A 26,729-nucleotide genomic window follows, 5' to 3' on the forward strand; every position below is an offset into this window, starting at 1 on the left:
CAGACACCATGCATATTAGTAGAGAAGGAATAATAGTAAGTTATCTTAGAAGTGTCAAGGTACTGCTTTTAAAGGAGAAAAGCAATTGTAGATTATTACAAAAAATGATTACTTGGTTTCAAAAAATGCTCAATTTCTTGTTGTGCATGAATGAGTGCTACTGCTTGAATTTTATCCAATGTGATTTTTACAAAAAATAATATTTAACAATATATATTAACATAATAATTCTAAACCAAGTAAGTCAATATTTTAGATCCTGACAATCTTCTCTTTTAAGTGTATACTTTGCACATTTTTGCACTTGAAATTAATTCAGTGAAAAATCTTTAATCTAAATATTGTTAAATTCCTTTTCAGTCTTCATCGCACTACCATGAAACAATTAAATCACAACCTTAATTGAAGGAAATAATAATATTTGTCTCATTGATGCTTCTGACCAAACTAAAGAAAAACAAATGAAAATAACTGGTAAACACTTATGCAAAATATGTCAACCTAAAGTTTTAGTTAACACATGCCAATGCATATTTCAGTTTCACGTTTTGTAAGTAAAAGACCAAACCTGGCTTGTGAATAAGTAAGAAATATATAAAAATATTGTGGTAAATTGTCATCATTATTTATGGTTGTATATTTTTATTTTCACAAGATTTTACATTTGGCCTACCTTAAATATTAATCACTGCTTACAAGACCTATTAAACAAAAACTGAAATAGGAAATGTCCATTTTTAAGGGGTTTTTTTTGTGTACTTAAATGAGGCTATTCGGATTCACTAGCAGCAATAATGTTTTAAACATCAATATTAAATAAAAGCTGCAGAGTAGTTGACCTGATGGTGAATAACTAGGAAGGCTGGGAATGTTCATGTCAATCAGTTAATGAGAACTTGAGGAAGTTTCCTATCAAAGACTAAACAATATAGTCTAGAACAGAAATTAATGAATTAACCTCCCCCCCCCCAGAATTCTGCTGTATCTATACTTATAAAAGTTAAAACTAAACTCATGGGTATACAGAATCAAAAGCAATTTTGCACAGAATTCAGGCAATCACCCAGCTGCAGATTCAAGTTATTAACTCACCACAAACTTCAAGAAGCCCAGTGCTCTGAGGGCTCTAGTCAAGAGGCATTATGAATAAGCCTTTGGCCATGAGGCAATTAAGGGCAATAAGTAGTCCCACAATTTCAAAAAGAAAAATTGAAACAGAAGATAGGGATAATAATTGCTACACACACACATACACACACACACATCAAGTCTTTTTCAAGGACACCTCTTCACACTAACAATAACAAAAAGTCTACGTTAAAATATGCTCTCTAGTGAGAAAAAGATTTTAACAATTTCTCATTTATAAAATTACAAACTTTAAGTTGTTTTCTTCAACACTCAATGATGAGCAACTCAAATGGCAACTTGAGATCTGCCCCCTCCTCAGATGTCTAAAAGGAGCATAAATAACAACAGCAATACACACTTAAAAATAATAAGAGGCTGGGATTTTTGTTCTGTTTTTTGTTGTTGTTGTTTTTGGTTTGTTTGATTTCTTGTTGATCTTTGTTGTTTGTTTTCTTGACTAGCAAAAAAAAGAGAAAGGCAGTTCTACTGACACACTAGAGAAATATTTAATGAAGGAAACAGGGTGAAGTTAGTGAAATGCAACACTAGTTCCATTTCATATTTGCAGAAAGACATGGAAAACTTGCTAATTTCAAAGTAAAAAATCATCTATCTTCTTAGCTTTCCAGCATTCCCTTTTTGCCGGGCAGGGAGTTAGGTACTGCATATACTGCACATAAAATTTCTAGGTGTAATTTTACTCCGTGTTAACATTATTGCCATTGCCACTGTCAACAGTGAAATTAATTTAAAAACAGGTTCATTTCCAAAGAATGTCTTTTTACATATACATTACATGATTATTCAAATATTTCACCAACATATTAACTTTCCTACTCTCCGTATTTTTGCCCCAAGACAAAAGCTTAACTTTACCCAGTAACGTCCCCCCCCCCCCCCCGTGAATATTCGCTTTTGATTTGCTAACAGAACTGCATTTGTCTCCCAAATGTCTTAATCGTCTCGGAAATCTCGAATAAAATAAAGTAACACATCTTCTGTCATTTCATCTAACACACTCCTGTGTTTTTAAAAGCTGTCGAGTTCCAAAGATAGCTTAAAAAAAAAAAAAAAAAAAGAATTCCCTTTAGGTGGACCTTAGAGAAAGGCCCTTTCAAAACACCAACGGCAAAAGAAAAAAAAAAAAAAAATCCCCACAACCTAGCCAAAGGGTCCGAATGTGACTTTCTCGCGAAGCAGCACACGATGTTGGACAGCAAAGCTGTTACTTGGCAAGGTGGAACTCGGCCGAAAGCGGCTCCAAAGTCGCGTGGCCGGTGCCAGGAATTCAGATTTTGGCAACCCCACCTTCTGCGTCCCTGATACCGACCGACAGACACACGGAGGGAGGGGAAGTAGGAGAAGAGCGCGAGGAAAGGAGGCCGACAGCCCTCAGAGAGACCCACCGAAGGCCAGACGACCCACCCCGGAGACGCGTCCAGACCGCACCGTTGCACAGGAGGAACAAGGAAATCGCCAGTCCCGGCAACGTAGATAAGCACAGGGCTCCGCGAGACTGCGGGCAAGTAGGAAAAGGAGGCTGGGGGCGGGGGGCGCCCCGGAGAAGGGGTGCCAAGGCAGGAAACTGTCCGAAGTAACAAACTATGCACATCGCCAAGACTTTTTTTTTTTTAAGTGAGTTCTCTTACCTTAAGATTTCTATGGCCTCAACTCAGCAATAAAAGGCAATCACAGAAGAATTAAACAAAATAAAATAATCAGCAGCCCCAGCTTTCCTGCATGAAAATCCTTTCATAAGATCCTGAGCCACATTTCGAGATGTTTAAAAAAAAAAAAAAAAAAAAAAGCCTCGCGTCTCGGTTTCCGAACGGTCTCTGATAACTTTGTCCGTCTCTGGGATCTGCTCGCCAGGACCACGCGTTTCAGATTTATTGTCCGCCAACAGTGTATTTTTAAGACCAGAAATGAAGTCTCCTTTCGTCTGGGTGACCTGGGTTTGGTGTGTTTTGGCTCCCCCCCCCCCCCCCCTCCTAAATGAGCTCCGAGCTATTCCTTCTGGTTCACATCACCTCCCTCTTTTCTCACTTTCTCTTGCTCTTATCAGCACGATGTGTAATGAAAGTTATCTGAAACCCACTAAAACTTCTTCCACTTCTCTCTCCCAGTTCCAAGGGGAGTTGAGGGGGAGATACAGGCAGGAGGAGGAGAGTTTGAAAAGGTGGGGGGCCTGGGAAGGCGAGGGAAGCTCTAGCCCCCTTTCTGATCCTCCGCTGCGCCTTCCCCGGTCCTAGCCCTCACGGGATCGTCCCCTTTCGCAACTCCTAGCTCTGCCGCCGGGTTTCTATTTCATGAACTGTCTCTTTAAAGAGGATCTGCTCGGCCATCCAGAAAGAACCCGGGGCGAGGGAGAAAGGGAGCTATCTCCCGCCGCCCAGAAAGATCCTCTTCGGTAAATTTTTAAAGTGACAGCAGCCTCCTCCGGCGGGAGAGGTCACAAAAAGGTCGCCAAGACCCAGACCTATAGGGACAGACTGATTATGGATGCACCATCCCCCTTAAACATGTAGATTTCTCCGGGTAAACAACCAATGGGGAGATCTCGCCAGGCAGGATTTCTTTCCCCAGGGAAATATCCTCTGTTTCGGGTGTCCGAGAGCATAAGTGTGTGCGTGCGTGCGTGAGTGTGTGTGTGTGTGTGTGTGTTGGGGGATGGGAGTGATGGGTGGAGAAGTGCTTTCGGGGTGTGAGGGTGTGTGCAATGGGGGGGCGCTGGAGGGGGCGAGGATGAGATTTAAGGTTGAGAGGCTGGCTTCTGCTAAACATAATTAGCCAGGAAATTCTCAGAAAACAGTAATCTAAAAAGTTGAAAAAGACATTTCCAGTTTCCTGCTAAGTACTTATTATCATTGAAATTTCTTACTCTATTCCCTCCATTATCATATAGTTAGGTCAACAGAAGAGCATGCTATTTTTTAAATCATATTTCTTAGAAGAAGGATTTTAAAAATCTGAAACATTATTCGCATATAACCTGACCAAATAGAGTGTATTATGGGGCTTAGAGAGGTTGGCAAATGTCTGGTGAGTTTTTGCCATATTCTTTGATACATTAAATAAAACATCATGAACGCCCCAAAGAGGAATTAAGCAATTTGATAACAGATTATTTTTTAACTTTTAACATCATAAATGTTGTCGGGGTGAGGGAGACTACATGGTGATGAATAACTTTCTAAGACATATAGTGAGTTTTTATCAACACATTTCAGAAACAACAGTAGGAGAAAGAATATAGGGAATGGGTGAAAAAATAAAAAGGGTCTAGGATTTACTTTAGCCATCCTTGGAAATTTTAGTTAAAATCCATTGGTTAAATGGAAATAAACACTTTTTATCACAGAACCCCATTCATAAAAACAAATGGACAAAATCCAACTTCTCAGCTCAACAATGGAAAGTTAAGCAAAGTAAGCCAGTCAAGGGACACTTGAGGGGGAGGAGGGAAGACAGAGGGAATGGAAAGCACGTTTATGTTAAACTTCTGCAAAAGGAGACAGTACAAGTCCCTTTTGTTTTCTCCAAGTGCAAACAGACGCATAAACCTAGTAGATCTGTATTTCCCCAAAATGCTGATTTAAAAACGAAAATAGTAACAAAAAGGAGGGATGTTGGGGGGCGGGTAGAAAATGACAAGAGGTGGTGACTAATTCATTTCGGTGGCCTGTTATCTGTGACATTGAACTGTTATTTCAGATAATGGCCATTGTTTGAGGGAAAGTCGCACAGCAGTGGTAGGTAGGACAGGAAAAATCCTTTGTAAATAACCTAAAACCCAGTCAGATATTCCCATAGAGTTCGGCGCTTGAGAACCTTTAAGAGCTCCGGGTTTGCTGCCATTGATTTCCTGCCCTTCCTCAACTTGCCCATTGTAGGAGCCTTTTTTTTTTTTTTTTTTTTAATTTAGCTATAAATTGGACCGGCTCGAGCTATGAGCTGTTCTATTTTCTTCCTGTCAGGATGAGGGATTTGTTTTATGATGCATTGTGTATTAAATACAAGTAATCTGGGGAACCGATTGCTTCAGACAGTGCGGCCTGATCAGGGGGTCTGAGAGCTCAACACCCCAATCCCCCGCCCTAGTCCCTGGCCCCCACCTCCCTGCCCTTCACAAAGCTTTTCTGAAAAGGAGGAAACGTCGGCGTATAAACAAAAGGTCATGTGGAATCAGTGGCAGGTCCTGGCTAAATTAAGATTTCGTGGAAAGGGCCTCTGAGTTTTTTCCCTTATATTGGGTTTGGGTCGGGAAGGCGGGGCGACTTTCAAGGTCTGGGTACTTGCATGTGCGTCAGGAGGACGGTAGATGGCGTTGCGCCCCGAATTAAGTCGCAGCGCCTGCGGCTCCAGCCACCCAGGTGAACCCGCCGCCGCCCTCCCGGGGCGGGCAGCGGGGCTTTGCCCTCTGCTTCGCGCAAGATCCCGAGCCTTCCGGAGCCTCAAGCCCGGTCGCGTGCACACCCTACAGTCCAGACCCTCAGACACACGCATGAGCTAAGGCTATTTCTACATATGAAACTCTTCCCCAAATAGAGCCAAGAGAGTTAACACTTTCTCTCTGAGTCCTTGGAAGATTGATCTAGAGAGATAAGGGGTTATTTAGCCTCATCATCATTATTTTATTAATATCATCATTATTTTATCATTATCATCATCATCATGTCTTGTTCTCTACTGAATAACTTGTGAGAAAGATTAAAGGACCTGCATCAAATCTCAATATTTCTTCTCTCTCTCTCCTCTCCCTCTCCTTCCCCCACCCTGCCCCCTCTCCTCTTTGATTGTATTGTAATAACTTCACGGAAAGGCAAATCACCTCCCTTTTTCTGACGACACAACTGGAAGTTTAAAGATAGGGTCTGAAATTCCAGAGTAGTTGGAAAGGCCTTGATTTTCAGGAAAGGAGCCTCTGGCTATTTCAATAATAACCCTTTAAGAGAAGACCCTGACTACCTCCCCTGATTAAAAGTGACAAGGAAGAGGAGACAAGGCTGGAGGAAAAGGTTTTTGCAGGGGGTCTTGCTTTTCTCCCCGCTTAACTCGCTTTCCATCAGGAGGTTTCTAAAACAATAAATAAATACAAGGAGACAAATACCACCACCAATTCCCTTTATTCCTTGGGATTTCTGGTGAAATCTGTTTACAGTAGTTCCCAGTTACAAATTAATCTGCAAAAGCCGCTGTCTGCTCAGCAGTAATCAGTAACATGCGTGTTCTGCAGTGTTTAGCGCTGCCCTCCAAATGGGCTATTAAAAATAATGGTTTTACTATAATCTCAAACCAGTTTTAATTTGCAAACGTGTATCAGCACAGATGATCTAAATATTAAGGGGCAGAAAGGAGAACATACAATAACAAATGTATAGCCTTAAAAGCAGAACATACTGTGATCCATCAGCAGTGTTTAAAAAAAAATCATATTTTAAAAACATTTTTCCAGAAGGAATGATTATTTTTTCCGCCCTGTTCTGTTAATTGTTGTTTACCAGGAAAAAGGCATTGGAAAATATGAGGTTTGAGTGTGAGTTGATAGATTTTCTGGGAGCTGTAAAGATCCCCCTTTGGCTGATGGCAGGGTTGGGGTGGGAGAGGTTAATGTGTTTTCTTCCTGGTTTGAAAAGGGCATAAACCCTCCTCAGACCCCCTTCTTTCCTCTCCCATCTGCATGGATTGCAGAATCTTTAAAAGGCTCAAAGATTTCCAATAAGGCCACTGGCTCTGCCTTCATTGTGTAACTGTTTATTTAAAATAAGTCAATATATTAGTTAAAGCAGTAAGAAGTTAGTGCTCCAGTATTCAAGTGATTCCCACAAGACTGTAAGCTGATGCCTCTTTTAAGCCTTAAACTTCATGGTTGTCCCAGAAGTAAAAGTTCTGCTAATGGAGACCCTATGGGCATGGTACATTCCAGCACATCATTAAAGGAAAGAAAAGCAGTCCAGCCAAAGCCAGATGAAATGACTGCACTGTCCACTTTTAATAGGCTTCCTGTGGACAAACAGCCCTGTAACACTCTGCAGAGGACAATATTTAAAAACAAGACAACTTGCTGGCAGTTTTCAATACCATAAAGTTAATAAAGTATGTTCCCATTCACCCTAACATTACGTTTTTAGTTTATAGAGGAAGGCACTTTATAACCTCAGCCTAAGTAGAGTTCCCTTAATTCTGCAGCTTTGGGTTTCTAGAGGAGGCTAAATATGCACTGAACTCCAAGCCTGACATTTTTAACACTGTTTTTTTGTAGCTTTTCAAGAATGTACAAGTGCATTTTTACATTTCTCAAGTGCAGTTCCATTCATGGAGATCCTGTTAAATCCTGTTGCATACAGTTCATGTCAAGAAGCATGAAATAATCTGAGAAATTGACATTTGGCTGAACAATAACTGCTTGCTAATTAAATTAGCTTCATGTATGGATATTGATGTGCGTTTAAGAAAATCAATGCTTCCTTTTCCATGTCAGAACTGGATTTTGTAAAACCTTACCTAGCTTAACTGAGACTAAGATAAGGAAAAAAAATTAATGTATCTTTAGGACTCAGGAGACTTCCCACTAATTCACATATAAATACTTCTCCTAGTTCAGAAACTCCAACTTATCTCTCCTTTTCTTTCCTACCAAATTCTTGACCATCTACAATTTCTTCTATCAAATCTTCTTTATTACTAGAGTAAGGCTTGTAATGAAGCATCACATTTAGGCAAGAGAAACTAGATCAGAAAGCCATGCAATCAAAAGTAACATTTTGTTTAATTTTAATGTATATGTTTTAATCAGGGGAGTAATCCACAAGCTGGCCTCCCTAAACTTGGAGGTGAATTTTGTGATATTGGGTAGGTAGACCCAGCCAAACAGTCACACGAAATAAGAGTTTACAAACAAAAAGAGCGCTGAATGTCCTGTCACCAACACACATTACAACTGCCCAGGAGAGATATTTCTGGCCTCTCTTGATGGACTTTGTTGTTTTTTTTGTTTGTTTGTTTGTTGTTTTTTAAATCGGTGGGGGTAGGGGAGCTGTTTAAAAAAAAAGAAAGAAAGAAAGAAAAGAAAAGAGGAAATTAAAGGTAAAAAAAATGTAAATAAAAAATTTCCCTTGGTTTGGAAATGGGCCCGACTGAAAGCATGTTAATCTCCACCTCGGTAATTTGGTTCTCCAGGAGAAGACAGAAGCCCTGCTGCTGTGCCCTGCACTTCATAAATCACATCTTTATGTGGACAAGGTCAGGGCACCTAACAGCTCAGACATGGGCCTTTGCAGTGGCTCGAGGATTCAGGCATGTTTACTCTCCCGCCCGGCTCTCCGAGGAGCAGTCCAGCACGCTTCTAATTACTTCTGATTATTTTCATTTGCTGGGGTCAGTCTGGCTTGCCAGGACTGCTGGAGGGTTGATTTCCTACAAATCTTGATGTCCTGGTTGGATGGCCCTGTGTGCATTCAGAATTAGCACCCCGTTATTGTCCCTCCAGCATGGATCCCTCATAATAGATACTGTGACAGAAGTTTCCTCAGTGAATCATTACTTACCTCCCTTTTTATTAATTAACTACGCAAACATAATCACCTATCTGATCTTTCTTTAAAAATGCAGACCATTCTCTTAACATATAATATCTTTGACCAGAATGAAAGCGATTTTTTTTTTTTTTGCTTTGACTTTAAATATATTTAGTAATGCCTAGCAGTGCTATGGAAACTAAGATGAAATACTTTGCTGAGACAACAGCTCTAGTGAATAAATTATTATACCGAAGATTTATTTCCTAAACTCCAATTAAGGCCGCCATATTTAAAACATTTTTTGTTGGTCTATTTTGATGTATTTCAGTCCTAAGCTATTACGCTGAGTAGTTATTTTGTGGCGAAAGCACAACAACAACAAAAAATTTATACCAAGTTTGAATAAAAATACTTCGATAAAATAAAAACTTTAAAAAAATATATTGTAAAATTTTGGTAGAGAAAAGAAGACAAAATACTACTTTTCTCTTTCTTATTCCCAGAAAGTAGAGATGTTCAATGTGATGATGCATAGGCATGAAAAGATATATTCAGGAAAAAAAATGATGAGCAAACAAACTTTCGTAAAACTGAGAAATGAATATTCACAAAAAACATGTAATGCATCAATCTGGTTGTTCAGACAATAAGCGTTTTTAGATCATCAAGCAAAAATTACTATTATCTTTTTTATTTTATGGAGGACAACTTGGATCTTGACTATAATTAGTCTCAAAAAACAAATGCCTCCTTCTTCCTAACTTTAAGGCCAAAGAATTAAGGTACTAAATTAAGGCTTTGGGAATTAACTTCAACTGTTAGGAATTAATTTTTTATTATTTTATCAATTTAAATTAATTCAATCTTTCAAGACAGCACATTATGTAAGAAATCCAGGATCAGCTTTTTTCCTGAGGTTTTAGGAACACCACCAGTGTGAAATCAATGTTCTTTTAGACTTGCAATCTTGTGGAAAAAGTGAATTGGAAGACCTTTCTCTTCTCCTAGCTGTGTGCCTTTGGGTAAGTCACTTAACCTTTGGGTTGGTTTCTATGAAAGTTTCATAATATCAGCCTAAATAGGAGGTTGGGAAAATGAATTGAGTAATATGAGTGTGAACTACTCTGAGTTCATGGGAACAGGTCAAAGCACTATAAGTTTCACAGTTTTTGTGTTTGTCTAATGGGTTAGAATAGGCTTACATATACACACAATGAGGAAGATAGTCTGGTTTATACTTGGGGGAAAGGCAAAGTATAAGTAATTTTCTTTCTATCCTCTTCCTTCCATTCCAGAGTCAGTTGCCCTAATCCTTACCATGACCTATGGAAGAGAAGAATTTTAAGAAAAATGTTTTTTTTCTCTCAAGCTGTGCTACCCTCGAAGATGTCAGTCTCTGTCTGGCTTGCAGCTGAGTTTGCTCTGACCCACCCACTGTGTTCTCTGCCAATCAGGAAGAGGGAGGATTCTGAGACAGGGGTGAAATATCATTGCGATCCAAGAGCCCTAAAAACTGGGGTAGGAGGCCATGGACACACACAGACAAAGAGTAGTTTTATCTCAGTCTTTGTTATCAAGGCCCAGAAATTTATTTTCTACTATGTCCTCTGGTGGACTTTTGGTGCCAGGAGAGTGGGAATTGGGTTCAACTTATTTGTCTCTATTGCCCAGAGCCTAATATAATGTCAGACATGTAGTAGGAATTCAACAGGCATTTGTTGAAAAAAATGTATCAGGTCCTTCCCTGGTTTTCATTCCTGCTTAGTTTGGATGCTTAGCTTGGCTGCTTGTCACCTCTAGTCAGAATGTTACAATGACCTGCTATTCTGACCATCACTCACCTACCCACCAGTTCCTGCTCGACACTGTTAATCTTCCCAAGCATCAGCTGTTACTCCCCAGCACAAAATTCTTCAATGGGTTCCAGTTGCCTAATGATTTTCAACTATTTTTTGAAAATGAAATGAGGCAATGTATGTGAATCACTCAGAATCATGCATGGCACATAACATACGATCAATTAAAAATAGCTATTATTATTATTATTGGTATTATTAATGTAATTATAATCATTATTGTTCTTCAGACTATAATTTATTTTGCCTTGATTATCTCAGATGAAGTCTTATCTACCCTTCAAAGCCACCACTTTTTTATGTACACTGATCCCTATAAACTGGGTCTGACCTTTTTATCTTCTATCCCAAATCATCCATACTTCTTTCCTAGTTAATAGCCAGTCCTACTTTACTTTACAGTTGCATCTGTAATGTTCTTCAGTATCCATTATTAAAATCATGAGTGGTGCTCGTTAAAGGGTCTTTAAAAAATCCTTTATTTTTTGATCTCTTTAGGGCTGCACCTGCAGCTTATGGAGGTTCCCAGGCTAGGGTTCAAATCAGAGATGTAGCTGCCAGCCTACACCACAGCCATAGCAATGCCACATCAGAGCCACATCTGCGATCTACACCACAGCTCATGGCAATGCCGGATCCTTAACCCACTGAGCAAGGCCAGGGATTGGACCTGGTATCCTCATGGATACTAGTCAGACTCCTTTCCGCTGAGTCGTGATGGGCACTCCCCATTGTAAGATTCTTAAGGATGGACTCAAGTTTTATTCATATTCATATCCTGAGTAGAATCTTTCCATAATAGGCAAAACTACCTTTGAACTGCATGGCAAGATGAATTAATTATGGCCAAATATATGAGGAATTGATATATTTAATATCCAAGGAAACTGGATGATTTACTATTGTTCCCCCATAGGAATCAATTGATGCACCAGTAACTCTCTTTTAGGAAATGTAGAGATAGAAATTTCCATCACTGCCGCTTCCTAGGAGTAGCACTTCATTGCTCCCCTTACCCCTTATACACTCATATTTATGTGTCTGTAACAACCATCTGAGTTGGCCCTTTACCTGGGTACCAACCCTGGACAACATCTGGGACGCTTCCCTTTTCCTGATCCTGACTGAGCAGTCATTGGCTTGGTCAATCTATTAAATTGTTTCTCCAGGACCTTCACTTTCACACTGGCACTGAACTGATGGAGGCCCTTGTCATTTTAGACCTGAATTCTGTGGCATCTTTATACCAAAATTTAGTCTTCCTGAGTAACAAAGTTATAACAATGCTGTGTCTTACCTAAAGACAAAAGGTTAAAAGAGAGAGAGAAGAAAAAGTAAAACCATACTAATAAAAGCACAAATTGTTCCTGATTTGCTAGAAAATAATCCTCCTAATTCAAAATACAATCTCCTCTATAACTGGATGTCAACTTTATCATTCCAGGCCCCACTGTCTGCTTCTTCCCACTAAACAAATTTTTAGCACCAGTTAACAATTCAAGCTGTGAGTAGAAGACCTGGGCCCTTTAACTGTGTTCATTCGGGCCCTTCATTTTACTTATCAGAGCATTCAAGAGATGAAACAATAGATAAAGAAGTCAAAGTTCTATTTATCAAGCTCACACACAGCCTTCCAGGCTCCCTTCTTTGAAATTCTTCAGTACTCATTATTAAAATCACTCACTAGTCAGCTATCATATTTAGGGTCATTTGGCATATTTCTGTCATCTGCCAACCTACCTATAAGCTGCTTGGTGGCAAGAAAGACACTTGGCATCAGCATTTTCTCATAAGTAACTTGTTACCAGGTATTCCCTGAACATGTGTTCTATGGTCATATGAGGAAGAGATGGCTCCCTCTTAGAGCTTCACAATGAACATCAACTCCATCAACTTCGTAAATGCTCTAAGACTCTAGAAATCTAAGAAATCCTTCAGCAAAGAAACCTATTCAGGCTTGTTTAAAGGAGCATCAATAAAGATATTTAACCACATAGGAAAGCCTCTTCCCCCTTCTACCAGAACACCCAAGGGGAACAATTTTGGAAATAAAGTTTTATATTATGTTCATCTGTTTCAGCAAAGCTGAAACTAAAAAAAACTAATAAGCATCCCCCTATTTTTTTTCTATTAACCTACAGTTTTCACTCTTGATAAAAAATGTTACTAAAAAAAATAATAATAATGGATAAAGAGAGACAAAAATCAAGCCTCAACTTTTCATTCAACTTGAATTTGGAAGGTCTATCAAACACACAAAGAAAGTTGGTTATCAGTAAACTCCAGCCAATTGATCCTTTGCCTGTGAACTGTTACAATTTTACTTGAGTATATGGTCTGAGAATATTCCAGAGGAATGTATATAATTTCATTTGAGAATCAACCATCGTCTTCCATTACAAGCCCTCCCCGTCCTGTTCCAATATAAGCCCTTCTAAAGCATAGATTTTTTTTTTTTTTTTTACCATGGGCCTATTTACACCACAGTGTTTTATATTATTCAGGATTTTCTTAACAAGATTTGGCATTATCTAGATATGCATTTACCCAGGAGAAAGGAAAGTAGTCATTTAATCTTAGTCTATGAATTCCTGAATTAAACATTTAAGAATTGGCCTTGTCCCCAGTTTTTTGATACTGGATTCATGTGTCATGCCTGCCAATGGCTGTCTAACTGCTAAACTAAGTGGACATTAAATCAGGTGGGATACAAAATTATAGGAATTGGATCTTTAGATAAACCACAAACTTTGATGAACCAATGTTGTTCCAGATGAATTAACTCATCATCCTGTGGAACAGGACGTTTCACAGGAGCAACCACGCAATTTCCCCTGTAAAGAGCACTAATGGTTGGAATTAACTGGTGATCTATTGAAAGGGTGCGCTTATAGCTAAAGAGGCAAATGCTTAACAAAGGCAGAGGATGGTGAGGCAATTCTGGCCTGGAATTACTGCTCTACTTCCACGTTTGATAGTGGGCCCTAGTTATGATGTCCCTGTTGCAGGATTACCAAAAAACAATCAATATACTAAGTTCTTACCAATGATTTAGTGAAACATTTATATTTTCTCTACATTGGAAATTCTAAAATTCCATTTTATTATGTCAATGACCATAGCCAGACACTTTGTAACTAAAAACTAAAACCTCTATAGAGCCAGAAAAGTGTGAGGTTTATAATCCATTTAGTGAGTGTCACAACTTTTGATACATAGTAAATGGTAAAATGTCAAAACATCCCAGTAGTGGTTAAAGTACCAATAATCTCAGTATTATTAGGAAAACATAGACATGATTTCAGGTGTGACTTTAAAATAAACTTTCCATAAATTTTGTTGAGTCGATTCTTCAACTTCAAATAAAATCCTGATATAGGCTGTCTATAAGCTCCAGAATTAAGTACTGGTCAGTTTTCAAGATGCAGATTCTCAAAGGTATTTGTGTTTTGGTGTGTAGTTCTTGACTGGAAAAAAAATCTACACTTGCTAATGAAGTGCCTACTAGAAAGGAACATGCCAGAAGAGACATGAAAACTTAAAAAGAAAAGAGAAAACACACTTTGATTCACACATAATTTCTCTCCCCATGCGATCTGGAATATCAATTTACAAATAAACCATGGAACCCAGTTCTGAGATGGAGAAAATCAAAATTATGAGCCTAGTAAGGTAATACCAAAATGACTAGAGATTTTAATTTTTAAATTAATGCTTTGTGTAATACTACTTTGTATCTTATTCAGTTTCATATTCTTCCTCCCTATTCCCCACTCTTATAAGTGCTAGCAAATTTCTTCATTTTTGAAGAAAAATTAAAAAAAGCTGGATGAATCAAATTTAAATAATTCACTAAGTCCTTTAGCTAAGTAACATGTCCATTCATATTAATTTTGTCATTTTTGTTGTCTCTGTAGAAATTATCATAATAAATGTCTAACATTTCCTATACATATTTCCTTAATAACCAAAGCTGGAATATTTTTTTAAAGTCATTAAAAGCCTTTATAAAATATATTTTGCTAAATTTCCATCTTGGAAAACCCAGTGGCATTGTAACATAACATATACACATTCAAGTTACTAATATTCAACCATTATGAACCAATAGAAAGAGAGAGAGATGGAGATGGAGAAGATAGAGGAGAGAGTGCAAGATAAAGGCCAAAAAAAATGATCCTTTATCCAGCAAAGAGCATGAGATGTAGACATGAATCATTCGTTTACTCAGTAGGAATAAGTGTTTCAATGCCTTTTGTACTGGGTATCTTGTTGCCTTGAGTGTGACTCCTAGGTTTAGAGATATGTATTTTTCACACCATGTAGCACCTAAATGCCAATACACCACTTTCTCTGATGCTCAACCAAAGCCAAGGCGACCTATATCAACATCAGATGACTTAAGGGCTGAGCAAGAGAAATTTTGATTATACTTAATTTTCGATTACTTGTTCACTGTAGAATCCAAGCCCTCAGTAAAATGTATATTTGTTAAACTTGGTTTAGGTTTTGAAAAGTATTCTATTCAAGTGACAAGATAAATATTAAGACAAATAAAATGTCCTCCAGTCAAAGAACCTGTGGAAGACAAATGAATATTTCTTTTCAAATACTCCCCTGTTCCAGATAATTTTGTTTAATGTGGTCCAGGTGATCCCAGTGGCTTATAACTCACATGACCCAGCTGTCAAATCATTCACAACTAGGATGTGGTGGCAATGCAGTCGTCTGTTTTCACAAATGTCCCACCTCTTATGGCCTTTAGCAGGGAAGCTGATGGGCTGAATGTGGTTAGCTACCATAATGAAGCAAGATCTGCCCAGGGCTCTGTAGGCCACAGGTTTCCTCTCTGCAAATATGAAATCACTTGGGCTCGTGGACGATCAGTCTTATCCCCTCCTGCTAAGTCATAGCCCTCTGATGTTAGAGCCCTGGATAGAGTCTGCTTCTGGTTATGTGGTACTTAGACAGGTGCTTAAACTTGAATTTCTCTTTCAATCTCTTTTAAATTGTGGTAATGCTTCCTATGTCATAGGAAGTTATTAGAACTAAACAATGGATATTATATATCCATATATAATATAGATATCATATCTATAAAGAATGTATGTGCGTGTGTGTGTGTGTGTGTGTGTGTGTGTGTGTGTGTATGACTGGGTCACTTTGCTGTACAACAAAAATTGACAGAACCCAGTAGAAGTTCACAAGGAGGGAAAACAGTATAATAAGCATATACACTAGACTAGGACAGCCTGAATTTATCTTTTTTTTTTTTTTTGGCATTTCTTGGGCCGCTCCCACGGCATATGGAGGTTCCCAAGCTAGGGGTCGAATTGGAGCTGTATCCACCAGCCTATGCCAGAACCACAGCAACGCAGGTTCCGAGCCGCGTCTGCGACCTACACCACAGCTCACGGCAACGTCAGATCCTTAACCCACTGAGCAAGGCCAGGGATTGAACCCGCAACCTCATGGTTCCTAGTCAGATTCGTTAACCACTGCGCCACGATGGGAACTCAGGACAGCCTGGATTTAAATCACAGCCTCACTACATGCTAGGTGAGTGACATGTGCCAAATCACTTATCACCACTGTTTCATCATCTGTAAATGAGGATAATGATAGTGTCTTATAGGGCTGTTGAGAGTATTAAACAGGCTAATCCATGCACAGAATTTAGCTCAGTGCTTAGAATATAATCTACAAGCACTTAATAAAAATTAGCATTTTGAATATTAAATGAACTCTATGAAATAGTTGTCACCTATATAAACACCCTCTATGTTTTTTCTATAGACATCTTTACATCAGAAGAGGAACAAGCACTTTTTTATCCTAATTTATTTGCTGTCACTCAGGCAGAAGTTTGTTTTTTGAGAAACAAAATGGAAACATATAGAACCAGAGAAAAATAACCAAAATAATTGGTGGAAATGCAAATTCATTATGGCATTTAGCAATTACGCTAGGAATCCCCATCCTAGTGGGGGAGAAATATTTCCTAAGAAAGGAATATTCTGGACATAGGTAAAAGGAAGCACATGAAGAGAACTAGGAATCATCAGGATTCTATTGGAAGTAATATATGTTTTTAAAACAAATCTTCAACAAATTAAGACTGAAGTACATTTTGGTCAGTACTTGAAGTAGGTCATTAAAAGATACAATTCTTCAAAATGTGAAGAAAACAGGAGAAATGGACGCTAAAGCAGTCAATGAAAAGGTAAGTATATATATATATATATATATATATATATATACACACACACACACACATACATACAGAGTAAGATGTTAGTGTGAATCTACAGGATTTCAGCAGTTGTTCAGTTTGGAGTATACGAATTTGTTCTCTTGGCTTGCAGCTAGAAACAGAAGTGGGTGGTTACTGGAGTTGGATCTTCCAGTGCCAGTCAATTCTTTGGATGACTATAGCTGCTGTCTTCATCACAACCTGATGATCCCTGATCAGAACTACCCAGCTGGCTAAGCAGCTCCTGAATTCTAAGCAATAGACTCTTAGGACAATACATTTTCATTATTGGTTTCAGCCACTAAGTTTTGGGGTAATTTGTTATGTAACAATACTGAAAACACCATCCAAAGATCTTTGGTGGATATGGAGAATTCAGTCGCCTAGTCTCCCCTGATTATCAGAGGATCAGGCCCATGGATGAGCACCACCTGGAGCCTGCCCTAAGCCTCAGCTTCCCTCTCCCTTTTGCAGCTAGAAAGGGGTGGTTTCACACCCCCATCTAACAAATGCTTGCCTCTTGTTCCTTTTGTGAACTATTGCCCAATAAACTTATTAGAATATCCCAAGAGCCATAAAGTTGAGAAGCAAGTGAATAAAACTTGAGAAGGCCAAATGGAAAGAGTTCCAAAGCCTGTTGGAATTCAGGCTATCTTAGATTGAAAGAAGAAAACAAACCAACAAATACAACAAGTGATCATAAGTTTCAGAATGCTGACAGTATGGCAACAGAATTTTAGAAAGATTTGTTTCCTGTTTACAGAGCCATCACTTAGTAGATTTCAACTGGTTTTGGAGCATGGACCAAATTAGGGTTAAGTTGCTTTGTAGATTCAGACTGATTTTCTGTTATTATGTATAAAATGACTATGATGTTGATCTTTGAACATAAAAGTACTCTAGAAAATTGTTTAGCAAGAGTTTCCCTAATTTTAGCCCAAACTTAGAAAAAAGGCAATACAACAATATCAGTGTCAAAGGCAACAATGAAAAATGATATTAGCAGTCAATGTTTCTCTCCCTTCCAATCACTGCCATAGATTAGGACCTTGCCCCTTTTCCTTTGTAGCAGAAGCTTTCCTGGGAGCTACAACCACTTCTGTAGAGTGACTATTGGCTGCCATTTCTACAGACTCCCCGAAAGATTGCCAGATTTTCATAACAAACAAACCATATCAAATGTGACAGAGAGTATAGTAGGGATAACACATTATCTTTTGCAAGGGGCTTTCACTTAAATTAGTTAAGTCACGAATGATGTAAATCCATGAGATAGGTGTGACATACTTGTACTATTTGATATTTCTTCAAGTATCTTAGTAATATTATCACAATAGAAATTATAAAAGAGATGCAGACATTAGAGATCTTGTTTAAAGTTCCAGTGCTGGTAAGTAGTAGTCTAATGGTCAGAAGACAGAACTTCTTAGCTACTGCTTTTTCTCCTGTACTAGTGCTTCTCCATCCATCCAGGCAAAGAGGCAGGATTTAAATTTAATTTTATTTATTTTTCTACTTCACTTTAATCTTTCCTTTGCGGTTTTCATTTTTAAACATTTTCTTTGTGGTCTTTCTAATTGTAAAAGCAATGCATGCTTGTTTTACCAAATAGATAACACAATACAAAGGCATTTCACCATGCTGAGGTAGTTGATATTCAGTCCTTTGTGGCTTTTTTCTTGTCATATTCTTTGTTCACACAAAATAAATCTATTATATAAATCTATACATATATATATACACATATATATATGTATATATATATATGCTTTGTTTTCACCTAAACAGTTATACTGTATGTATTACTCTATAACTTCCTTTCTCTGCATGTGACAATATATCATGAACTTATTACAAGTTAAAAAGTTTATATCAAATTTGAAATTCTTTTTCTAATTTCCTTTTGTGTACATATAGCCACATGTACATACACGCACACACAGACCATTTTACATGGACTCTGGGGTTTCACAATAACTCTAGAATATCTCCCAAATCCCACACCACTCTCTTCAATTCCTTGGCTCTTGATTCACAGGTTGAAAATGACCTACTAAATACGTTGCTGTTTAAAGTTTAGAAGTCAGAAGAAATGAAACATTACTATAAACCATCATTCTTGCTATTAAGGACCAGACGATCTATTTAGAGAGATAAAAAACTAAGATACTTGAAGAAATATCAAATAGTACACAAGTGTAAGTCATTAATTATTATGTTATGTGGCTCGAGTTAAGCGCTACAGAGATCAGGGAGGAAAGAGGTGCACAAAGGCTGGTGTGGTGGGGGAAGCTTTATGGAAGAAGTGAGACTTTTGCTCATTCAGTGGCTGGGCAGAGTGGAATGGAATATTCCTAAGGAGCGCTCCATGTGCCAGAATTAGGTTAAATGTATTTCTAATGTTTATTCAATATATTTGATAAAATTCAGCATCCTATCAGTCCTTGTCATCCCCATATCATCCTCATATGTTTTTAAAGTACAGACTGTAGTAGTTTAGGTATAGTCTATTCATGTGTGTATACTAAACAAAGAGATAAATTTTTCTGGTGTATCCTAATGTATCAAACAGATTTATGCTCTATGCTGGGTGAATTTTCCAGCATAAATTAAAGAAATAGTGAAAAATTATTGTTCTGTAAAATCTAAAAACAGTAAGTAAGCTGAAGAAATTTCTGGAATAATTATTTTTTTAATCTAAGAATAACTTCTAACATACTGAAGGTACATCTCTAGGTAATGCTGTACAGATAAACTAGAAACATTTTGTTTCAGATAAAGTCTTCCTATTTTTTTAAACAACTACAGGCATAGTCAACTGATTTTCTATAGAAACAACAATAAAAACCATAACAAAAATCAGAAAACATTTTTAAATCATAAGCATAATGTCTAAATACATATTACCCACTGCTGTTTTCTGTGTTGTAATCACTTTTTTTGTAAATTATTTGGTTTTGATTGGAAATATAGGTAAAATAGATCCATTAGCTTAGAAAAAAATAAAATGTATTTAAATAGTTTACTTCTGGAGTTTCCATCTGGCTCAGTGATAATGAACCTAACTAGTATCCATGAGGACACAGGTTCGATCTCTGGCCTCACTCAGTAAGTTAAAAGGTCTGTCTATGCCATGAGCTGTGGTGTACATCGCAAACATGGCTTGGATTTGAAGTTTCTGTGGCTGTGGCATAGGATGGCAGCTACAGCTCCTATTGGACCTCTAGCCTGGGAACTTCCATATGCTGTGGCTGTGGCCCTAAAAAAAAGTTTACTTCTAACATTAGTCAGTCTTGTTAATTTCACTTGTTTAGTCATTCATTCTTAAAAGAAACAAGACATGGTCCTTGCCAAATTCTCATCTTTAAAAACCACAATGAACTATTGCCTTTGGAATGGATAAGCAATGAGATCCTGCTGTATAGCACTGAGAACTATATCTAGCCACTTGTGATGAAGCATTGTGGAGGATAATGTGAGAAAAAGAATGTATATATGTACGTGTGACTGGATCGCTTTGCTGTATAGTAGAAAATTTACAGAACACTGTAGACCATCTATAATGGAAAAAATAAAAATTATTTGAAAAATAAAACAAATAAAAACCACAGTGGCGACAATGTGGCAAACATATTGGAGTGGAGCAAGTGGACACTGGTGACCAATTAGCAAGCTATTGAAAACAAAAGATGATGGCGAGATGGTAAAATATTGTCTAGTCTATGTCAACTGATTATTATGTATCATTTCCTTTAATAACTCAATATCCATAAGTGATTATTATCCTTGTTTTACTGATGACAAAAATGAACCCTGTAAGATGGAATAGATAACTTGGCCAAAGTTACACAATTGGTAGGTATTAGAGATGAGATTCAAATCTTGATTAATCTGACTGCATAGTCTGCTATGACCTTTTCTCAAGGCTATACCACCTCAGACATTAAGACCTAAAAGATTGGCCTGATAATTTGCCAAAGATATCATCTGTCTGAAATTGGGAGATGACAATGAACATCAGTCTGAGCCAACCACTGGATGATAGGGATCCTAAGGAAGACTAACCTCAGTTTAATAATAAATCTCAGATAAATAAAGGAAATATTCACTAGGGATATTTTCCAGTTAGACTCCTGGGACACAAGTGCATTTATACTGCACATGTATAATTAACACAGTCATTTTGTAGATGTGAAAACAAAGGCCAGAGAAGCAACATGATTTTCCCAAGCATCAATCATAACAGGAGTAAGAACAAATGTGTACCAATCCCTGGTTTGTGGCATCTTACAATTTTTCAATTATCCTTTCATTGATTAAATTATTTTAGTTATAGTCTGTTAGGAAAATACACACAAAAAGGGAATTCAGAACTGGAAATAGAGAAGAGGGGCACTTCTTAGAAGTAAAATTCTAATCCACTAAGGTTTTCAAAAATGACCCTAGAAAGTGTATCCTACATTCTCCAATTAGATTTGTGTAAAAACATAAAAATAAAAGAAAAAAAAATCTTACTTTTCTGTCCTCAACTGTAAATTTCATAATAGTGTTGCTAATAAAAACAATAAAACTTGATTTTTAACATGATGTCATTAAACAATAATTACGTCTCATAGCCCAAAGAAGGTCATTAGTGGTGGTTTTCTCCTAAATCTAGCATGTCTGCCCACGCTATCTGCTTCCTTATCTGATTATCTACACCGTTTGAAACTTCCGTGTGCTTTTATCATCAAAAACCACTTGTGATCTGCATCCTGGGTGCAAGGCACTGACCTCACGTCATACTCCTTGTCTATGCTACGTCCGTGGTGAAGTTTCCCGACAAAAGTTTTGTCAACATAATAGCCAGCATTAAGTTTTGACAGGAAAGAAAGCGGTTTGTGAAAATAAGTCTTCAAGTGGGAATAGGTTCCTTTGTTTCAAGATATATTTTGGAAACTGCTAAATGAGAGATCTTGAAGTTTTGGTGAGGATGGATGTAATAGGAAAGCTTCTAAGACTTCGTGTTTTAAAACTGTTAGTTAACAGAAATAAATTGTTTATGGCACCATCAGACAACACACTTCCACTGTGACTATGCTCAGTGAGTATTCCCTTTAGGGAGAATTAACATGAAAAGGTATGAAGACAATGAAGTTGTAAAACTGATTAGTGCTGGCAACCAAAGGAGATACAGTCTAATCAAAATGTTCCAATCGCACGGGATGGTCAAGCCATCTATATAGCATAAGAGAAGCTTGTAATTAGTCCACGTTTTTCATCACTAGGAAAAAAAATATATGGTTTCAGATATCATGTTTAAAGCACCTAAAGAACCCGGAGTTGTCATGCTAAATACAAGAGATCTAAAGATCTGCCGTTACACATCCATTACATTTAGTGAGCTGTCCTCCTGGCTTTTTTGAAGTGCTGTATACACGATCTTGCAGGCGCAACACTTTATGTACCATACGAAATTTGAGGCATAATGTTTAATGTTCACAAGATAAGTTAACAAAACTGTATGCTGGTGACTTTTTTATTCCCCAGTTTTATGTCCTTCAAGTACTTTAAGGAAAGATAAACAAGAAGGTAAGAGAATGAAATGTGCCTTTTCCTTCTACCTTTTTCACTCTCTTCCCTAAATTAAATTATAACTGCTGATTTGCACCCAAGGAAGAAATCATGTTAAAATATATTTTTTCTTTTCTTTCTTTTTTTTTTTAGTGTTTAGATAACAGCTTTCAAAACACAGCTAAGTAAAATGTGTTTTGAGATGGAAAACATTTGGTCTTTTTTGCAGCTTTCAACAGCTTAAGTGAAGGGATTTTTAATGTTCCCAAACAGCTGGGCCATACTATGTGTATCATGAACTCCACTCTCACTGAAGGATCCCATCTCTCCCTGCACAGAGAGGTTCCCCTTTTTCTTCCTGTTCTTGCCGCCTGTTCGTATTAATAGCTTTCCATTATTATTCCAGCTTTCTCATAGGTCACGCTTACAACAGTGATTGCTGAAAGAACTTATCCTTGAACAAAACATAAAATTTTTCTTTGAAAAATATAATATTTTAATTTAATGTATGGCGGTTGTAGAAAACAACAGGTTAGTGTACATTGGAATAATAATAACAGTGTGACAGTGAGAGGGGATTGCATTCTTATTTTCAGAATCTCTTATAACTTTCTCAAAAGTGCAAATGAACATCACAGTGCATATTATCTGAAGTGCCTAAATTTTTGTCACTCTCTCAACATCCCTCCAAATGAATGTTCAAGTGGAGTTTTTTCAGAACTAAATATTTCACAATTCTTTTGAAACCCCTTCCCAGACAAGGGGTTGTATATAAGTGTATTTATGTGTCAGTACTTATTAATGTAACTGTAATAAGTAAGGTAACAAGGAGTGTGAGGATGGCAACCACACATGTCAATTCAATGTGAAAACAAAAGTAATCACTGTAAAAAAAAAAAAGCCAAAATATTGTAGAATAGTTATTTAATGTGAGTGTACTGAGCTAAAGTGCATCATACACTTAACAGCAGGTTTACTATTTTACTACCCAAAGAATAAAAACAATGGTTCAAAAGTTTGCAGACTCTCTGTACGAACCATGTAAACAAACTATGTTCATAAACGTACATAAATTATGTAAACTGCTTGGCAAGAAACGGCAAAAATGTCACCGTCTGCTTTTATAATCTGTTATTTATTTTTGTTTCCTAGAAAATTTCACTTTTGTCTTTCTCTGTTTGTGTTGATTTTAGGGGTTGAATTGAATAGAAATGTATCTTTCATTCCCTGTACCTTCCCTTCCTCACCTACCTCCTCCAGTTCTATTCCAAGCGATGGGAGCTTCTAGCCTTTCTAAGGGCCATTGCAGAGTGCTGAGGATGGGTAGAGAGTGGAGGAAGATAGCATGAATCCATGATGTGACACACTGGAGGGTCCAAGAAACACAAAATCCCACATGGTAGAAGAAAAGATGCTTGGTATTTATCACCTATTGTGAAGTTCTAAATAATAAATAACTTTGAATACAGTAGCTAACCAACAGTCATGTAAATGGCTTTCACAAATCATCGATGATTGCTTTTCACTGTAGTTAATCTATGCACTCCAAGAAAAGTTAACTTGTTCTTAGATAATTGAAAGTTAACTTTATAAATATAAGACCTGGAGTTCCCGTCGTGGCGCAGTGGTTAACGAATCCGACTAGGAACCAAGAGGTTGCGGGTTCGATCCCTGCCCTTGCTCAGTGGGTTAACGATGAGGCGTTGCCGTGAGTTGTGGTGTAGGTTGCAGACGCGGCTCGGATCCCGCGTTGCTGTGGCTCTGGTGCAGGCCAGTGGCCACAGCTCCGATTCAACCCCTAGCCTGGGAACCTCCATATGCCGCGGGAGCGGCCTAAGAAATAGCAAAAAGACAAAAAAAAAAAAAAAATATATATATATATATAAATATAAGACCTATATATCTATGAATAGACATGCAACCCTAATGTAAGGAAAATTAATTCTGTGTCTCACACACATACGCCCCACCACAACTTTAAAATTGTTTTTAATAAAACATACCAGAATGTACACATTCAAATGGCTTTTGAGTACTTGTCCTTCCAGGTTCCATATTTCAATCAACAGTGTTATTACCCACTTGGCTACTGACTCTGATCCCCTAAGAGAACATGTCTTTAAAATATTCTCTGTGAAATGAAATAAGTGAAATAAATGAAATAAATAAAATCCCTGAGAAATGAAAGAGAATAGCAGCTTCTCATGTGAAAACATTGGTAGGGAAAAAAGATACTTTCAAAATAACTGCAAGTCTATTGTTAAATAATTTGATCATTTTTAGAAGAATTTTTAAAATCACTTTCAGACTTTTCATAATGAGTTTTTGTTGAAAATGCCTAGATTCCAGAGCTAATGCTGGTAATTTCCCATCTTAGAGTGCTATCTGTTTTTTTTTCTTTCATGCTACTTCAAATTAAGCTACTTTGTTCTTTATTAAATTATGGTATTGTTTTATTTTGGTTTGACTGAGAGATATTAAAGAATTGTAGCTGTGTAATCGGTAAGTGCCATCAGTTTCTAGATTAAAATCCTGCTAGGTCAGATTTGTTAACATCAACTGCAGTGTAATTGGTTATGGGCAAACCAAAAAGTTTCTAAATTCATTTCATATATTGACTTAAAGTTTCTATGCTGACCCTACATCTATAATCTTTTTTTTTTTTTTTTTTTTCCAGTGTCAAAACTCTTGGAGACCTCATTAGTCCACTTTGTGAGATTCTTGGTACTTAAATCTTATAGTCAGACTGGGCTAGAAATAACAAAACAATACATTGGTTTTCATTGAGGGGGCTCTTATGACTAAAGCCAGACGATTAGCAAGTCACATAGAAGAGTTGCAATACAAGGAAAAAAGTCAAATTTCCATACAAAGAATTAACTTTTTTTTAACATTTATAAAAATTCAAAGGCTATAGTAAGGGCAAAATATTTATGAATTAGAATACATAACAGATAAAATTCATCCAAGTTAAATTCAGACATATTATTAATAGAAAAATTGCCATGTGGGAAAGAACAAAGAAAATAATGCTTGCTCAGATTTTGGTTTCTATACTTTAAAAAGCTGTTGGCAATATTTCTCCTTTATCCAGCGCAAGTTCAATCCATAAGCATAGATTAAATTAAATTTGATAATGTGCTTTAGCTGAGAAAATAGCTATCAAGGAGAACTTGTTTTCTATTTTATTTCTTGATGTAGGGAAAATAATTACACATGATCTTTAGCAGAAATATGATTCTTAGTATCTTATCCTGGGTCACAGGTGAAATCTTTCCCTAATTCAGACATATTACAAAGAAGAAAGATGTGAAACTATGATAAGAAAACCAACATCTGGGGTTATCAAGAAGTTAATGTTATTAATTTGGGCTGAAAAAATCAATATACTTTAAAAACTATTTATTGGTGGAAATTATGGTAATTATACTTTCAAGTATGTTCTGCTATGTTCTTTCCAAACATTCCAGAACCCAAGTGGCATACTTTCTCTCATATTACTAAATGTTTATTCTGACCTCAGAGTGTTAATACACATAAAAATATTGACATTTTTCACACACTTACTCAATACCCACTGAAAAGAAACCTAAAGTATCATTGAAACCTCAGTACATCTTGTACTTAGAAAAAAAGAAACCTTCAAAATAGAATTTCAAACTGTAAAATAGTATGTCCCCGATAGTGAGAGCAAGAGGTAGCCTTTAGTTTCCCTGAACTATTTCAACTTCCTGCTTAACCATCTTATCAGAAGTTTATCTTACTAAACAGACAGGGGCAGCACCATAGTCTGTTCTGTTCAATTCTCTATGAGGGCTGTTCTCCTTTTTTTTTTTCATGGGAAAGAAGAAAATGTCAGCCAGTCAAAATACAAAGGCCAAGATGATATCTTACGACTGGCCCAATGAAGTAATATTTTAGGAAAATTATATTTAGCCATTTATGTAGTTCATACTGGAAATCAAATCCCTAGACTGTCACAAAAGCTATTTCATATACATGCCTAATGCTGCAAACTCCCCTTCTGATCGAATCATTCTATTTTTACCTCTGTTGATTTAGCGATAACATTAAAATTAATCATTAAAATTGTCTGTTTCTCTGAGACCTTAAAAGTCAACACAGAGCCTCCCCATTCTCTCAGAAGTAACCCTGAAATTATATTGTTTCCCATGGCACTTAATTATACCAAGCCAAATGAAGGCACAACTCAAAGGTATATACATTTTTTTTGTGAGTGCCAAAAATGTGAACTTGGCCAATTTTTTTTTTTTTTCCATTCTGCACAAAGTGGCTAATGCTATGGTGATTTCTATACTCTGTGTTATGAGCCAGCTTTTCTAATTCTGGAAATATTGCACAAAGCTCCAAAGGGAATTCCCCCAATACTTTACCTAGGATTGGGAGAACTCCATG

At 37.2% G+C, this 26,729-nt stretch overlaps 1 protein-coding gene across 11 annotated transcripts in view; it reads right to left on the reverse strand.

Annotated features, from left to right (window-relative positions):
• MECOM (MDS1 and EVI1 complex locus) overlaps nt 1–26,729 on the reverse strand; it is a 583,264-nt gene that overhangs the window by 61,328 nt on the left and 495,207 nt on the right. Inside the window, exon 1 of one of the 11 annotated variants that reach the window (XM_047786054.1) lies at nt 2,781–3,709. The exons of 7 other annotated variants lie outside the window; for them this stretch is intronic. The gene's annotated coding sequence lies outside the window, so the exon portion shown is untranslated. Of the gene's footprint in view, nt 1–2,537; nt 2,637–2,780; nt 3,710–26,729 lie in introns of those variants that run through there. 3 more of the 11 variants (XM_047786070.1, XM_047786080.1, XM_047786062.1) reach the window with 3 other exon arrangements.

The sequence above is a fragment of the Phacochoerus africanus genome, chromosome 1, assembly GCF_016906955.1.
Source record: "Phacochoerus africanus isolate WHEZ1 chromosome 1, ROS_Pafr_v1, whole genome shotgun sequence".
Taxonomy (NCBI): domain Eukaryota; kingdom Metazoa; phylum Chordata; class Mammalia; order Artiodactyla; family Suidae; genus Phacochoerus; species Phacochoerus africanus.